We start from the raw sequence: 19,207 nt of genomic DNA, 5'->3' as shown, positions 1-19,207 counted from the left end.
AAGAAAGAGGCGGCCTGTCCATGTGTAGGCTGTGGAGGCAGAGGCAACCCTGCAACAGAGCAGAGACCCATCTAATGGCATAGCATGGGCAGTGGCATAGCTAGCTACTTGGGTGCCCGGTGCGGTGCGCACATCCTGCAGCCGGGGGCTGGGTGAGCTGCTCATGGGGGTGAGCCAAGGCAGGGCGCACTGCATGGAGCCTCTCCACAGCCTTCCCCTCAGCTGTAGGGCAGCTGAGGTGGTGTGCAGATGCAAGCCCCACGCTGCTCAAAAAAGCAGCATGTGGCTTGCAGTCAGTCCGGCCGCCACCTCCCCCACAGGAGAGACGCATGGCTCAGGCATGCTGCAGGCCCTGCGGTGTGGGGCCTAGTGCCCCCACCTCACCTAGCTACCAGAGGCGTAGGAAGGGGGGTGCGGTGGGTGCGGGAGTTATTTTTCAAAAAAAGTGTCATGAACCCAATTTTTTATTTTATTTTAAAAACACATTTTTGCCATTTTGTCACCCCCCTCAGTGGTGATACCCAGGGCGGCCTGCACCCACCGCACCCCCTTCCTATGCCACTGAGTATGGGGGGCCGAGCCACAGGGGCAGTTGCCCTTGGGGGCAAAATTGTTAGGATGCATAAAATCTCAACACTTGGTGTTGCCTCAAAACAGCTGCATGCTTCTGGACTCCGTTGAAAATGGCTTCTCCATACGAACCAGGAAGTGACCTCTCCAGATGATCGAATGACTCTTTTTTTCTTATCTCTGCTGCTGGAATCTCCTTGGTGAAGCAGATGCTGTAAAGCAGTTGAAGGCACATGCTTACTCTGTCTGTTTCCCTGCCTCCTCACTCCTCCGTGTGGCCCCGCGTTCTGGCAAACCACGCTACACCACTGGACCCATCCGCTGGGAAGCTAGTGCAGCAGCTCTGCCCCACACAGTGGCTCACTTCTGTGCCTAAAATAAAATGCCCACCATTACTCAGTAGCTGCATATATATGTATATTGGCTTTTTGGTGGGTGCCAAACATTCACTGCTAATCATAATCCCACATTTTACGTTTCCCCTGCTGTCTGCTCAAATTTTCATTCCGAGAATGGCACAGTGCACACCAAAGCTGGCACTGAGAAGGACAAACAGCTTAAGGAACACTTTACAGTCTTTCCTTCCTTTGAGCAAAAGTGGTAAGAAGACTTCCCTGGCCACTTCTGCTTCCTTCCTGGCCTGCCTTTACCCTGAGACTTGAGAGGGGTTGTGCTATTTATTATATGCTGGGAAAGTGAAGAATGTTGCCATAGATGTGTGTGTGTGTGTGTGTGTGTGTGTGTGTGTGTGTGAGCAGACACACACAAACACACATTAGAAACCAAAAATAAAAAAGGAAAAGTAGGCGAGATTGAAAAGCAATTTCCTTTTAAGGTGTAAATTCCTCATTTTCCACATAAAAGTACAGGAATTAAGTGCTAAATCCTACTTTACCAGTTGGACCCCTGAAAAGAAGTGCAGAAAATAGAGTTACTGTTTGGCTTCAATTCACGTCTCCTGAAAGCCCTCGTATGCAAAATTACACTGAAATGGCCCGGATTTTTTCAAAGCCATCCTGCTGTTTGGGCTGACTTTTAAAAATGAAGCCTTGTCCAGCTTTATTTGTGTGGGTGGTTCATATTTTGTTCTGCCTGCTCTATATCATTTTCCTTCTCCTGCCATTAATCTTCGGTGACTATTCCATAGGGCTGTTTTACCCCCTTTTCTGCATGTATCGCCCAGAGTGAAATTCGCGGGCTGAAAGATGAACATTCTCCCTGTATCGGTGTTTGCTTCAAAACCGGGCGGCTTTTGTGACCCAGCACACTGGGGTGTTTTGTTTTTGTTTCTGCTTAAGAAAAAGCTCGGCTGCAATGTGAGGAGGTCAAGACACAATTTGACAATTGTATGCTGCATAACCTGGGCAAAAATGGGTGGCTTATTTCTCTGAGAAAGATAGTGCAATTAGTGTGTGTGTATGTGTGTGCACGCGTTGGGGGAGGGAAATGAAATAAATGTGAGGATTTTTTTTAAAAAATAAAAAACCCATTAAAGGCAAAAATGATAGGCTATGCATGGTTTGTGTATAGCACAGGGCATGTGGGAACACCTCAGATTTCGGTTTAATGCCCTCTAGAGGCCTACACAGAAGCCTATTCTGTTTCATAACAGTGAAGCTTTTGATCAATTAAAGAGCACGTGGAAAATAAATAATCCTTCAATGGGTTCCTAGGAATGCTTCTGGGAAGGATAGTGCCCTCCCTGTAAGGCCTTGAAGTGGTAGATGATCTAATTAAATGCACTGAAGTATCTAACTATAGTAGAATAAACATACTATATTTAAATAGGAACGTAATATATTACAAAAATATAATTCTAAATCCTCTCTCTCTCTCTCTCTCTCTCTCTCTCTCTCTGTGTGTGTGTGTGTATATATGAGACGCAATTTGGTCCAGTTTGGATTTTAATTCTAATTTATATTTTCCAAGGCAGTATGCAAACAGATATGCGCCTATCCTTTGAAATTCGCACGTTTCTGAATTTTGTGAAGCAGTTCAACCCAATTTTGTCAATATATTAGGCACATTAGATAAAATAATAATAATAATAATAATAATAATAATAATAATAATAATAATAGTAATAATAATAATAATACTCCACCCACCTGACTCTCTCTCTCTCCCCCCTCTCATCTATCTATCTATGACAGACAGGCACTCACACCCTCACAATTTTAAAAATAAATTTTAAGAAAGGTAGTGCTTTTGGGATTTTACTGCTACAGGATGATGTATAATGCCACATGTTGGAATTGTGCTTGTCCAAATTGCCATAATTTCAATCAATCAATCAATCAATCAATTAATCAATCAATTGCTTTATTATTATTATTATTCTCCCTCCCGCCGCTAATGTACATTTACTTCCTTACACTCCACACAAAAGGTCCCTCAGTTGCATGTAGAGACCCTCATACCAATGTAGAAAACTACCTGAACACTTTGCACAGGTGTGATACCTCTGTTGCAGCTCAGGCTCTAGAATATGACAGGCGTTGCTGCAATCATTAAGGCCCTTTTAGGACAGGATAGGGACAGAGGATGGGTTGGGGATAAAGAAGCATCCAAATGGCCGTTCATCAGCGCTGGAGCCAAGAACTGTGGCGCAAGATGAACTACTGTTTGTGCTACAACAGCTAAAGCCAATTTATAAGATCAGGCTGCCAGACTGTTTGGCTGCCAACATACTAATCTCCTGCTGTTTGCTTCTTGGGATGCTTTGTAATGTGGGCCGCTGGGAGTAGGAGTCTCAGGCAATGGCTGCAAATGGGAAACCCTCAATTTCTTGCCTGTTTAAACCCGGTCTGCACAATTTGTGGCCCACGAAGCTAAATTTAGTCCACCACTCATGCACTGGGGCCTGTCACAGGCCCGGCAATCCGTCTGTTTCTGCTGGGAAGAACAAACAGGAGGCTGATTGAGCCAATGGAGGGCCACTCTGCATGGCTGACAGGCTGCGTTCAGCCTGGGGGAATCACACATTTCAAAAGTATTGGGTAACATTTCAGAGAAACATAATTAGAAGGGTGTTTTTTATTTTTTAAAAATGAAATGCAGTGGGACTCAAGACTGCCTGACACCCTTCCTCACAACTCAAAACATATGGGAGCTGTTTGTGGTTATTTAGATGTACAGAGAGGCAAAAAAGAAGAAATGCAATGAAAAAATGGGGGACAAATAGATTCTCAGAAGTACTAAATACCAGTAAACTACAAATGTCCCTGTTTTCCAGGGACAGTCCCGGATTTACAGAAACCATCCTGATTTCTTCGTTGAATGTCACACTTTTCCTTAGGACGTCCCTATTTTCATCGGAGAAATGTTGGAATTATGCAACCCCCTAGCCAAAGAGATAAGTAACTATACAACCTTTAGAAGACATCTGAAGGCAGCCCTATATAGGGAGGTTTTTAATGTTTAATGTTTTATTATGTTTTTATAGATGTTGTAAGCTGCCCAGAGTGGCTGGGGCAACCCAGTCAGATGGGCAAGGTATAAATAATAAAGTTATTGTTATTATTATGGAATAGGAAGCCCCTATTTTCACTGGAGAAATGTTGGAGGGTATGAAACTACTCAGGCACTTTTGAGAATCCATTCACCTCTCATTCCTCTAGAAGGATATCTGCACATGCACAGCGATTGTTTCCTATCACCCCTCATGCTTCAGAGCTGAGTCTTTGCAAATTAGCAGGTGCCAGAGCAAGCCTTGTGATTCCTCACTATTTTATTATGCCTGCATACTTTGCTTTCCTTCAAGGAACGTCAGGGTGGTGTATACAGCAGGGTTTCCCAACCTTGGGTCGCCAGCGGTTTTTGGACTACAACTCCCATCATCCCTAGCTAGCAAGACCAACGGTCAGGGATGATGGGAACTGTAGTCCAGAAGCAGCTGGGGACCCAAGGTTGGGAAACACTGGTATACAGAGTTATCATAAGGATGACCCCAGCAGTGGGGAACTTTGGGGCCTCAAATTTCAGCGGTGCCTTGTGCGATGCCAAAATTCTGCACTCCTGCCTCTTGCTCTCCAATCTAAATCATGGTTGTGGCGTCCCCTGCAGTGACCCTGAGGCTCTGTGCCCAGTGTGGCTGAACAGATTGTGCTCCCCTAAATCCGCTTCTGACCCCAGCTAGATCAGACCAGAGGCCTATTGCGTCTGGCAATCTCATTCCACAGTGGCCAGCCAGGCGCTTGTGGGAAGCCTTGAAGCAGGACACAAGGGGCAATAGCCCTCTCCTGTTGTTCTTCAGTGAATGGTATCCAACTAGAGTAACACTAGAGCAATATCTAGCCATCATGGTCAGGAGCCTTCAACAGGATTTTCATTCATAAACTTTTCAGCCCCACTTTTCAGCTTCTCTAAATTGGTGGTCTACAGCTTGTCATAGTGAATTCCATGGCTTCATAATGCCCTGTGTGGAGGACTTTCTTCTTTTCTCAATTCATCACCACAGATTCTTCCAAAGCTATATACGAGTAGGATTTGAACCCAGTTCTTCCACATGGAGATTTTGCATGCCTATTACACCATTGCTTAATACATAGTCACTTTGCCTTCAAGAATGATGCCAGATTTGTGCTAAACACATATCTGAGCATGCTGTGTCTTCCATGAGTATTTCTAGTTTGGGCAAATCTGTGTGTCTTTTGTGTGTATATGTATGCAAAAATGTTCCTAATTATTACAAATGTTGCTCTGAGCTGGCTCTGACACCGATCACTGTGGAATTGTTTTAAGATTAGCCTTGTCAAATTTGTTTAAATGGGCTAGGCAAATACATACAAATAATTCAGTTATAGGCAAAATTAACTAATGCTCTTTTTCATGGTGAGCTGCTGTAATGATTTTATATAGCAGTCAAACTATTTAAATACTAATGTTGCCTTCATGCTGTAATCACCACTCCAGTCAGATGTCATTTTTAGCAGCCTATAGGGAATTCCGTCCCTTAATTATTCTTCAATACACAAACCAAGCATTCTTTAATTGGTGTAAATTGAACAACGTCCCAATGCAAACAAGGAGAGGACAAACTAATCAATGATTCCGTGCATGTCTATTGGAAAGCTATTGCCATTAGATCAAGTAACAAATCCTTAACTCCATCAGCTTCAATTGCACTACAGTCAAACAAACACTAAGCTAATGCTTTGGTACCATGGTATATGGCCAGAATGTGGCAAGACCTAAACCCAAAAAGTTAGCATGCTGGGGAGTGGGGTGCTGGTGGCCAGTCCATATTTAATGCATTCTAAAAATGCAGAAAATTATGAAGTGAAATAGAAATCGATGGAGCCAATTGCAACAAGATGGGAAAGCTCAGATAGAGCTGAAGACAGATGCTAAGCCCCATATAAGCACATCTCTTCCCTCCCCACAATTCTTGTGGTAGGCTTGAGGTTTCCCAGAGCTGATTCTTGTTTGTGGTATGGTGAAGTATTGCAGAGGAGCCTATTATATAACCCACAGCCAGGTTTCCCCCCGCAGCCTGGAACTCATCTCCAGTACCTCTCAGGTGGGTGCCAGTGCCATTATAAGAGAACGAGGGAGGCTATATAGCAAAAATCAGCTTTAAAAAAATGACACTACAATGTTTGGTTCCTTTATTCCATTAAATTCTAGTCTACGTGATCCTGAACAAACATTTGCTGTCAATATTTGATTTTTAAAAAGTCCAACTCAATCAGGTAAATAAAGCATTAGAAAACATAATTTCCTTTCTTTATTAAACTAAATCCATTAAGACTTTAACATAAGTATGAATGGAAAACAAAGGGTACATACTTCTCGAAACATGGAAGCCTGTAGCACATTTGCATTTTAAAATTAATTGCTGACCTAATTATTTGTCAGTAGAGGCATAAATTAAGCAAATATGACTTACAGTAAAGCTTGGAGACACCCACAGGGTTTCTCCCCCCCCCCCAAGAGTAAATGGCTGTATTGGTCCAGTATGACAATCCATCCTTCCTGTCATCTCAAGACCGTAGGAAGAATTTCTGGGAAACTGTACCATATGGAGACATGAGAGAGAATGATGTACTTAGATCTTCTGTACAAAGGAATGATAAGCCAGAAGTCACCAGAGAGAATCAGGAGACACAGACTTTGATTTAAGAAAAGGAGGATGATGTTGCCTATCTCTACTTAGATAACAGTTTCTGTTGCTTGTAGCCTGGATGAACACAGATCTATGTAGCTGTCCAAAAGGAAAACAAACCCTCTGACCTCTTCAGCTTGCAAATTATTTGGAATCGAAGCCTGCTCTTTAAAACCAAAGAAATATGTGGAGAGTTGCAAACCACTAAGAGGTCCCAAGGAATGGTCTGGAGGCCCATGAGACCACCAACTTGCTGAAGCTACACAGGTCTCGGCTTGGTCAGTGCCTGGGTGAGTGGCTGCCTGGAAGCCACAGGTATGCCACCTTGGGTTAGGATAGAAAGAATGAAGGAAGTTAAATAAGCAGTGCTCGTTCAAAAGAGAAGAAAGGCCACTGCTGCCTGTCCCTTTCTTTTCATCTCCATCCTCAGTGGTGCTCCTAGCATTCGTGACCTTAATTTCATAGTGAAATAACAAAGCCAAATATGCAAGGAGCTGCTCTGGCTTTTCATCAGACTGCTGGGGGTAAAGCTGTGCACAGTTACACCCAATTCTAAGACTGTGGGCTGTCAGGAGTGGTCAACCAGTCAGGTTGAAGCCACAGCAATAGCTTCCTGGTGGTGGTATCACTGCTTTTTACTAGGAAGGGAAGACAGGCAAGACAGTTGTGAGTTTGGGGCTGTGTGGGTGCCCTGGCAGGAGCACTGCATTGCCTCTGCTGGTCCACCTGCACAGCCCCTACTTTGCTACTACATTGCATACCCCTCTCCTGGCAAGTTGCAGAGGTGCCACTGCTGGGAGGCTATTGCTGCTGTTTTGTCCCAGCTGGTCAGCTGCTCTTAGGTTAAGATGGGAAATAGCCACTTGTTCCATCTCACAGGATTTCTTTGAAGATATAAAGGGTGGTGGTGATGGAAGAGCACCATAGAATGATAGAGTTGGAAGGGATGCCGAGGGTCATCTAGTCCAACCCCCTGCAATGGAGGAATCTCAGCTAAAGCATTGAGGACAGATGGCCACCCAACCTTTGCTTCCAAGGAAGGAGAGTCCACCACCTCTCGTGAGAGTCTGTTACACTGCCAACCATGTCAGAACATTATTCCTAATGTTGAGTGAGAATCTCTTTTCTTGTAACTTGAATCCATTGGTTCAGGTCCTTCCCTCTGGAGCAAGAGAAAATGAGCTTGCTCCATCCTCCATGTGAAGCCCTCTAGATATTTGAAGATGGCCATTATATCTTACCATGCTAAACATACCCAGCTCCTTCACTGTTCCCCATAAGGCTTGGTTTCCAGACCCTTGATCATCTTGGTCGACCTTCTCTGCACACGTTCCAGCTTGTCAATACACTTCTTAAACTGTGGTGCCCAGAACCATGTATGTCACATTGCAATGGCATTATAAATCAAGCAATGAAATAAAGCATCCTTAGCATTGCACAGAATTGCTACCCTGACTCTTGCATCTCTTTGTGTGTTTGATTTCTTCCTTTTCTTTCTTCCCCTTTTTTTTATCTTAGGGGCTGCCGGAAGTCATCTGTAATAGTTGTCCACTCTTAAGATGTGTTGCTAAGTGTTTAGGGTTGAACAGCAAGCATTCAGACAAGGCAAAGGAACAAAATCCATACATTCACCGACCTATGTGATACCTTCAAAGGGCCCACTCATAAGAGGAGGATCACACTCCGTTCTCATCCTATAGTTACATGAGCGACTCTGCTTCTTTCATTTCATGGCTGCTTCTATCTTGTCATCAGCTGGCACTGGCAACCCAGCGTATAGGATGTTTTTCTGATCTTTTTGCACTCATTAAATACAGCTGTCACAATAGCGAGTACGAGAATGCGTGCCAAACTTTTCTTATGCCACGTCAAAATAAAGCACAAACATTTTTTTTTCAAAGAAAGAGAGAAAGATCTGAAACCTTTGAGCTTCTTGAGAAATCCGGAAATCCTTTTTATGTTGTTGTTTTTGACAATCTAAATTGTTCCATGGCAACATGCATTAAAATCTCACGGCAGAACAAAACGTCAACCTTCAGAATTATTTTTTTGGGTGAAAGAGGCAATAAACAAACAAATAAATGAAACTGCAAAGCTAAACTTGACTTTTTAGTAGTATTAAGAGCTTGGCTCTGAAAGTTCTGAGAACTGGGGCTTGGGCAATACTGCTGCAGAAGAAACAAGACACTTTGACAACATTGCAATGAATGCCACTGCCCACTTTTTGACTTCTGCAGCTTTGGAAAAGATTCGGGGCTTTCAGCAAAAGCACAACAGTCTGCCATCTGCCCATCACCACCACCAGCAACACGAGAACATAAGAAGCATTCTGCTGGAACAGGCCAGTGGCTAATCTGGTCCAGCATCCAGTTCTCGCATTGGCCAAAGATGTGCATGGGAAGACCACAAGCAGGATTTGAATGCAAGAACAGCCTCATCTCCTATGGTTTCCAGAAACTGGTATTCAGAAGCATACTGTCTGCCTCTCCCTAAGATCTGGGGAGAGACATTTGCCGCTGCCACCACTACCACCATCAGGAAGGTACCAGGAACTATAGACTGTCCTATGCGAGGAGATGCCCTGTCTTCCCAGGGACTAAAACACCTGTAACTGGCTTTGGGTTGGCACAGGTGTGGTGCTATCCTGCCCCATGGAAAGCAGGATTTGAAACGGAAGTACACCATAACCAGTAACATCCAGACCTGTGGCCAGCATTTTTTTGTGGGGAGGGGCTCCCGCATACACTGGGCAAGGTGGGACCATGTGGAAGTGCTGCACTGGAAATGCAGTCTGCACTTCACAACATTTAGAAATCAGGAGCACAGACTTGCTAACGTTTTCCGAACATTATTTTTATTGAGTCGCATTAAAGATGCAGTTCATGAAGTGCAATTAATACAAACAAATTTGGAACAAATGAACAAACAAAGCAAAAGCAAACCGCAGACAAATTTTTAAGGTGACTTTACTGAACGTTATTTGCATGATTATTGCGGTCATCATTGCATTTTTCTAATTGTAAATTGCTTGGAGATTTTTTAATTATATTTTTATAAATGCAGTTTTTAATAAATGACGAAGCCAGGTTATAAGCATGTGACTGACTGCTGTACAAGTGAGGTAGATGTCAGCAGAGAAGTTCAAGGTGGTGTACAAAAAATAAGAATCCAATATAACCCAAAAAAGCACATCATGTAACTGACTTTCATCAATGGCCTCATTTTTAGAGATGTCAAAATGTCATCATCGATGGTGCCTACCTCAATTCAGGGGGAAGAGGATTCCAAATCAGGAGCACCACAATGGTGAAGGCTATCTCTGGTTTCTCTGTTGGTGGTGACACTACCATCATCAAGAAAGCATCACCATCTCAATAGAGCAATAGGGATGAGTGTGTGGCCAGAGGTCCCAAGTTGTTCAGGATTTGTAGCTGTGGACCAAAACTGTGAACCTCACTCAATAGGTTATTGGCAGCCAGGGGAATTCTTTTGAGATTGGTGTGATAAGTGTGCAGCAAGGCATCCCAGTGAGTAGCCTGTGTCTGGTGATCAATAAAGCATTAATCTCTCTCAGTCAATAGCCACTGCCTCCCCAAAGCTACACAAGCTTGTACTATCAATAAAAACGTGCATTTATCAGAGAGCCATGAGTGGCCACAGCTCTGCATTGCATGTGTGCATATCCAGACTGGCCTTGCCTTCCTATAACATGCAAAAACCCCTTTCCTGAGCTTTGTGAGCAGGTTCAAGTATATGGACACAGCCACGGCCTTCTCCTCAACTTCCTGAATAACATTTGGAAGCTGATCAGTGTTGCTGGCAAACTCTAAATTCCAATACATTGGTCAAATCCATTATTTCAACAAATTTCTATGCTTCGTTTCAATGTGCAAGCTGATTTATAGTTCATGTACGGAGCCATCACTATTAGTCCCATTCTTTGGGGGACTGTGGTAAAGCCTGAGTCTCTTAACCAAGGTTACCCCAAAAATTCATGGTTGAGCAGGGAATGGAGACAGCAATCCTAGGTGCATTGCTCAGAGAGAAGGTGGACTCAATGGGTTCATGACCTCTGAGTAGACATTCACAGGTTTGTACTGTGAAATCTGGACCTCAGGTCGAAGCCCAGTGCTGTAACCACTGGAGCCCCCTGATGCTCTCTCTGTTATGCTCAGTTTAGGTTATATTATGTCAATTCTAAAAGGATCTCCAGGTATGCTGCAAAAACAGCTTCATTTTAAGTTTTCTCTACTGTGTTGCTGTCTGAATTTTGTTCCCATTGAAATACATGGGCGGAACCTGAACATCAAACACATGAAAGGTTTTGACTTTTCATTCCTATCGTGTATTTTGGTGAGGGGAATTAAATGTCAAAACACAAAAGTGATTATACTTTTAATGGTAAAAAATATATATAATCCCATAATCAGCTCGGTTTTTTATTATTACTTCCAAATTGTAGGGGTTGCAGGGAAAGGGCAAAGGGGTCTTTCTTTGACATTATATGAAATGGAAAGTTGCATGCGTGTATGCCTTTGTACCTTTTAAAGAATTTATGTATTGCCAGCTAGTCCCATTCGTTTTGGAACAGATCAGGCTTTGGATTTAGAGAGGATTTTGTCAGAGTATTGATGCACACACCCAAATAAAATGTGACATATGACATCAACAATGGGTGAAAGTAATTATTTCTAGTGGCTGATTATTCCCAGGCCTCAGCAATGCCTTCCAACTGCAGATTTCACCCTTCTTGGTATAAGAGCTAGGAATGCACGGGGTTGGTTGCCCCGGGCGCAAAATTATTAGGGTGCAAAATTTCAACACCCAGTGTTGTCTCAATACAGCTCTGTGCTTCTGTTGCTGGGCTTCATTGAAAATGGCTACTCCATGCGAACCAGGAAGCAACATCTCCAGACAATGGGACAACTCATATTTTCTTAGCTCTGAGGCTGCAGTCACCTGGGTGAAGTGGATGCCATTAGGCAGTTGAATGCCTATGCATATTCCATTTGTTTTCCCTCCTTCCCACCCACCCCCTCCACATGGCCCCGGGTGCTGGCAACCCCTGCTTTGCCACTGGTCTAAGGGGGCTTCCAATGAAAATCAGACATATCCCAGTCACATTGAAATAAATGGAATTAAACACTGGCTAGCCTAAACTGATGCATCATTGGAAGTTCAGCATGGAATGCTACTGTCCCACCCACAATGTGGATTATTCCCTCTGCCTCCTCTGGTGTGACGGGCCAGAGATTCTGGCTGGAGAACACATCCTCTCAGAGCAGATCCACACTGCATATTTAAATCATGTGACTTCCCCCAAAAGAATCCTGGGAACTAAGTGCTAATACATAAATTGTTCAGACTGTGGCAGGAATCCACCCAGCATTCATGGGAAAATGTGGCTTGATCTCTTAGAGCAGTGGTGGCCAAACTTGGCCCTCCAGCTGTTTTTGGACTACAATTCCCATCATCCCTGACCACTGGTCCTGTTAGCTAGGGATGATCGGAGTTGTCGTCCAAAAACAGCTGGAGGGCCAAGTTTGGCCACCACTGTCTTAGAGTAATCAAACAAAACTTTAACACATGGCATGATAAAAGGCTGTAATTTTATCAGGACAAGTTACTTGCTGTTTACTGTTGTCACAATTGCTTTCTCAAAATTTATCTTCTGTACCATGAAAATAAATAAAAACAGTATTAGAAAGAAAAAAAGAATGCTGAGAATTGTAGCTCTACGAGGGGAAAAGGACAGTTCCCAGGATTCTTAGCAGGGTGGTGGTGGAGTCATGTGCTTGAAATGTGTGTTGAGTGTGGTGTAGTGGTTAAGAGTGGTAGACTTGTAATCTGGTGAACTGGGTTCGCTTCCTTGCTCCTCCACATGCAGCTGCTGGGTGACCTTGGGCTAGTCACACTTCTTTGAAGTCTCTCAGCCCCACTCACCTCACAGAGTATTTGTTGTGGGGAGGAAAGGAGAATGTTAGCCGCTTTGAGACTCCTTCGGGTAGTGATAAAGCAGGATATCAAATCCAAGCTCTTCTTCTTTTAAATGTATGATGTCAGTCGTGATTCAAATAGCCATGGCCCCAACAGTTCCATTGATTTCAACGGAGCTTTCTTCCACACAGGTATATTTTGGAATATCTGAATGTGAAGGCTCACATCTCCGCAGCACGGAACCCCGATCAACGCCTAGTTAGTTGAGCTCTCTTTCTAGCCCAACGAATGAAAAGCGGATTGCCAATAGCTGAGTTTGATCAGTAAAAGATGTTTCCTTTCTTTCTCCCTCACCTCCTCACATGCCGGAATGTCACCATCCCCCCTTGGTTCCTTTGCAAGTCACTGTTGTCACTTCCCGAGTCACAGAACCATTTGCAAGAGCGGCTCTAGAGGATTTGGACAGAAGGAAAAAGAAATAATGTAAGATGCTTCATTTTTAAGAGAGATAGCGATAGAAAGACCAAAGAAGAGAGGGAGGGGAAAAGAAGGAGGACATAAAGAAACAGGGGGGATTCTCAAGTATGTAGCCTGCAGCCTTGTCAGGTAGCGTTTCTTCAGATGATGTTCTCTTTCTTTCTCCACCCCAAGATCTCCCTTCATCATTTCTCTCCCTCAAAAAAAAGCATCTCTTCTGGGGCAGAGACATGAAAGCAAGCCGTGGGTCAAAGACAGGTACTAGGGGTTGCCTGGGATGCGATGTGATGGCTTCGTTTTATCTCTGTGTCCAGGCTTTTGCCAGTCAGCAGGTAGAGCAGGCAGCCCACCATCATTCCATTCTGGTCACATCATTTTCCTGCCTGATGACAAGCATCACACCTTCATCCATCACATTTACATTTCAAACTGCCACACGGCTGCTATTGATTAATTATTTAGCAGCCGTTGCCCACTTGTGAGCATTTCTGATCTTGCATTTCTTGTCAAAGAGGCTGCCTTCCCCTCCCCTCCCTTTCTTTGGTGGTTCAGCTTCAATAATTTTATCTGCATGAGTGGATGGGCGTAGCTCACTCTTAAAGCAAAATGGACACATCCGTGGATGCCCGCGTGGGTACAGATGGATGTGTATTTCAAGCGCAGGCACAGGAACATGCAGTCGAATAGCCTCCCCCAACCACACTTGCAGCAGAAAGACAGCTAGCCAAGTCCTGAAGTCTTCAACCCCCGGGGTGGGGGGACCACCTGTGTTGTGGAACTACAAACCCCACCATCCCCGGCCATTGGCTGTACTTGCTGGGGCTGATGAGAGATGTAGTCTGATGACATCTGCAGGGCCACACATTTCCCACACCTGTTCAAAACCAAGCTCAAGGCTGAGGGATTTGGCTTAGGTTCTGTTTCCATTGCAGTGGAACAGTTAAGTCAGCCTTTGCTTGTTTAGTTGCTCTAGATCAGTGGTTCCCAACCTTTTTTGGCCATGCCCCACCTAAGCATCTCTAAAATCTGGATGCCCCCCCGTGACATATAATTCTTATTATTCAAAAGGTGAACTCCTATTCACATGGAGGAAGCCGAAAAGGCCATTCACTGTTAATAACTCATTCTCGAATTGCCCCCCTTAAAAATCAAATTGCCCCGTGGGGTGTGTGCCCCATGTTGGGAACCACGGCTCTAGATGTTTTGGACATCTATCAGTGCCAGCCAACACGGACAGGAGTTGGACTGCAAAGCATGTGGAGGCCACTAAGTTGGCAAAGGCTGAGTTAAGCAGGGTCTGGTCGTAGCAGTTGTGGTGGGGCTCTTTAAGTGCGTTCCTTTCCTAATTTCAAAATGTGGCAAGCCAACCCATTGCTTGTTCTGTTTAATGGGCACCCTGGACTCCTACCCCAAAGTCCTACACTGTAAACATCCCTGTTCAACTAGGACGGCAGTTCTTCTTGCATGGTTTTGGTTCAAGCGGACGGAAGATCAGATACATGGCTTGAATGGGAGAATTTCAACCCACTCACATTTTGCAAAATTGCACAATGAGGCAGGCCAGGTGGATAGGTCAAATTTGTTGATACCAAGAGTGACATCTCCAAGAACTGTGGGATGTGTATGTGCTGCACTTTGCATGGATGTTTATGGAGCGCTGACTATTGGACTGCTATGGAGAACCTCCTGTACATGTGGGGATCTGGACAATAAAAAGCATCTTACGTTCACCACATATTTCTGCTTAATGCATTCCTCCGCTTATTCATGAGTAACCAGCTTGTTCTGTATAGGGGAAAAATCTAACTAAAGTAATTAGTTCATCATAGGTGTGCCTAATGTGTATTGGAACAAATAAAAAAAAGCAAAAATGCCACTTAATCTTTTTTATCTGTGCTTAATGGGATCAGGAAGCTATTTTCATAATTGAGTAGTGTTGTCTTTTGGGGGGGAAATTCACCCAAAATTAGTGATACCAACATAATATAGGTACTTCACATGAACATGACAGTAAAATAAACACAAATCATACAAGAAACAATTAGATTGTGAATGAACCCATTAATTTATTAACAAATATAAATACACACAATAATTTGAGGTAATTTATAAGGTCACACTCATTTAATACACAGGTTGGTAGGCAATGTGTAAGGTACCAGCTAGCAGCAACAGAAAGGGAAATCCAGAGTTCCTTCCTCAGCATATGAAACCCACAGTTCTTGAAAGGTTTGGGAGGGCAACCTTTTTCTACTGCTGAGCCACAATAGCTCAGGGATTGCCAACGCATTATAACCATCAGAGATAGTGCTTCACCTGCACTCCCTCCTTCCTGATCAGTCTTGCTCTTGTCTTCCTTCCACCCACATGCCCTCATTGTTCCAAGCTGGCCTCTTTCTGCTGCCAACCTGCTGTTTTCTCACATTCTGCACTATCCATTGGCCAAATTTCATGATGGGTTTTTACTGTAATAGACTTTTGGCCACGTGGCCATGCTTCTTGATGGTTCTTTGGTTGTTCGATCCCACTTCTACATACATTTCTCAGAGGTTATACACATCCGTTGTCATCCAACCCTTACAATCCACATGGGGCCCCTGCTCCAACCACTGCCATTTCACTACTAGGCTAAGCTCAAGGTGATGGTTTGGGTGTAGAAAGCCCTATACAGCTACCTGAAAGATCACCTTACCCCTTATATACCCAATCAATCTTTGCACTCCACAGGTGATGGTCTCCTACAAATGCCATCTTATCATACAATGTAGGAATTGTTCCTTTGGTGTTGTGGCAGCAACCCCTTTGAATTTCTTCCCCTTGAATATTAGACAGGCATCGTCTTTATTGTCTTTTTGGCACCTACTGAAGACACACACACACACACACACACACACACACACACATTTACTTGTTGTTTACCACCCAGGCTCCTTTGGGAGGAAGGGCAAAATATAAACTTAATAACAAGCAAACAAACCAACAAATCGGTTCTCTGTGTTGATGAGAATTATTCTAAAGCGAGAACCTGTGGATTCCCCCACACCACACCGTTCCTGCTTCACGTAATGTTCTATGAAGTTTCTTGAGCTTGTCATGCAGAGATAAAGGAAGCTACCTTTCCCACAATTACTTCTTCTGCGTATCTATTAAAGCCACAGACACCTTCTCTTCCTTGGCAACTGAAAAACACAAGGAAATGGACATATCTCACGTGTGTACCAAAATATGGACATTACTTCTGAAGAGTGGGTGATATAAAGTCAAAACAAATGGCCCCTTGGGCCACCTACCATTTTGAATGGTACATGGTTTTCTACTACATGGTTTCAAACATTATGTGATTTTTTTGGGGAGGCCACATATTCTAATGTGAGGTAAAGCAGACCATATTCTCCATGTGGTTTGTTGAAGCTATCTGCATTAATTAACTGTGGCTGGTGATGTTGAACAGAGCAGGTATTCCTTCAGATTTCCTGCTAGAGACTCCTTCCCTTCTTGTCTTTTCTTCCACCTCTTCCCACCCACCCCCACCACTTTCTAGATTTCACAATATCAAATGTCACTTTTCAACTGTGAAATATTTACCTGCTGTTTCGGTGAGAACCTATGTAAAAAAACCACCACCATACTATGACCAAACTTTTCAGAACAGAATAAACCAGAGGTAGCGATCAAACCATTCTTAAGGAAATCAGCCCTGAGGGCTCACTGGAAGGACAGATCCTGAAGCTGAGACTCCAATACTTTGGCCACCTCATGAGAAGACAAGACTCCCTGGAAAAGACCCTGATGTTGGGAAAGATGGAGGGCACAAGGAGAAGGGGATGACAGAGGACGAGATGGTTGGACAGTGTTCTTGAAGCTACCAGCATGAGTTTGACCAAACTGCAGGAGGCAGTGGAAGACAGGAGTGCCTGGCGTGCTCTGGTCCATGGGGTCACGAAGAGTCGGACACGACTAAACAACTAAACAACAACAACAACAAAAGCGATGGTGAGAAAATACAGCAGTGGCACATGGATGGATCAAGAGAACTAATCTGTCATTAACAGGTAACTGGGGATGAAGGAACATCAACCGCAGAATAGTGTGTAAGACCAACCTTGATCTGCATTAACACATATTTAAGCAACATGCATCTTCCTGGCATTTCTCTCTTGGTACGTTGGCTGTTCACATTCACCTATAAAAGCACAATATATTTTGGTGCTTGTTCTTATTTCAGATATCAACTCTTCCTTGAGATGCTCTCTGGAAGTTTCTTGTGCTCCCACTGTAGCGCTGAAATGCCAGAGCAGAGAACGGATCGGTGCCTGTGCCCTGCCCATTTAAACAACAAGGTAGGCAAATGGGGGCTCCATGGGTTTCTGAATTCAGCTAAAATAAATTTTGAATCTGTTCATTCAGATCAGGTATGTTGCCTCTGGAGGCCCAAGATCTGCCCCTCAAGAGCTTTGTCCTCATCATTAATTGTCAAGCATCAAGCAGAGGAAATCCAAGTCTGTGGAGAAAAAAGCAATTAGATATTTTAGGCAGTGATAAAAACACCACAAATAATCAATTTCTATGGCATTAGCAGCTACCAGGTCCAGGAAAAGTCTATAAAAGCTAGAATTTATTGCAGAACACCAGCCAGCTTACAAAGCATTGATCCTTAGTAGTATGCATAGATTGCTGGATTTTAAGAGGAATTCCTAATGATTCTTACCTTTCGTAAAAGTGGGGGTGGGGTGGGGTGGGGGACACTGAAGGAAAGAGAAAACACAGCAAGGGAAAAAACTAGGCTAAAAATGCCTGTTAAACTGTATTTGTTTACTTTCTATAAGAAACCCACTAGTATATTGTTTGGAGGCAATTAGATGTAATCTGATGCATAGAACCTCATAAAAGGGGAACAGTTAATTGCAGTAATAACACATTACTTAAAAAAAACACACATTTATTGTTCTTATTTTAAATATTGTTTGCCACACCTGGAAAAGAAAAGGAGGAACAGAAATACATTTCTGAATGTAATGGAAACCTAGAGCTGCTTTTTTTTTTTTTTTGGAAAAACACATACATCCCTTCTTTGTGAAAGTTAATGCCAGACGGTACTTAAATTCGTATTAACCTTTCCAATACTATTTATTTATGTTAAATAATCCCACATTAGACTCTTGCTCACACTACACAAAATGAAAATGGAATGAATAACACTCATTAGAAAGACTAATTTACCTACTTAACTTTAAAGACATTGCTGGGTAGCTTTGAAAATTGAATATAGAGAGAGCAGCCATTGGCAACCTGGTGCCCCCCAGATGTTTAGGATTACAGGCATGCCCTCAAACATTTCTCAGATGAAAATATGGACATCAGGAAGCTTCTCCAGCATTTGATCTCACCACACACATAGATGTCATCTACATCAGTCCCCTTGAGCCAATTGCAACCTCTCTGCCGAACCTACCTCATAAGATTGTCATAAAGAAAAAATGTGTGAGGGAAGGGATTGTGTACAACACCTTCAGCAGATAAATAGAAGGAATTAAGGTTTTAGCTGTAAGCTGCCTCGAGTCCCTGTCAGGGAAAAAGATGGGAAATAATAATAATAATAATAATAATAATAATATAATAGAAACTGTGAAAATGATCAGGAGTAAATCCTGTTGAACTCAGTGCGACTTGGTTCTGAGTTAAAATGTTTAGGATTGCAATATAAGGCAGCCCAGTCTTTACCCAGTTACCTGGGAGTCAGCTCCATTGAATACGGTGGGACTTACTTCTGAGTAGGCATCGTACGGCTCCATTTACCATAAAGGAATAAACGCTCCATGTGTTTCCTAAAAAACGACTGGTTGTTGAAGCATTGCAATTAAATAATTTAAAGTGGATTGGTGACATTTTTCTTCACAAGTATAGGAAGGGCTTCGTATGCCAGCTTCAACGTTCCCTTCATTTGGTGCAATTATTTTATTATCAGTATAAACAGGACTTCGTTTTTGCACGCACCACTTTTAATTGTTCTCCAAGACGTGGTGGGGAGGAAAAAGGAAAACCGGGATAATCTGGGCTCAAATAAAAAACCAAGATGGCTTCTGTAATTCCAGGACTGTCCCTGGAAAATCAGGACAC

The sequence above is a fragment of the Podarcis raffonei genome, chromosome 4 (assembly GCF_027172205.1).
Source record: "Podarcis raffonei isolate rPodRaf1 chromosome 4, rPodRaf1.pri, whole genome shotgun sequence".
NCBI classification, from domain to species: Eukaryota; Metazoa; Chordata; class Lepidosauria; order Squamata; family Lacertidae; genus Podarcis; species Podarcis raffonei.
The sequence above is the reverse complement of the archived record's forward strand: the minus strand, read 5'-3'. Positions refer to the sequence as shown.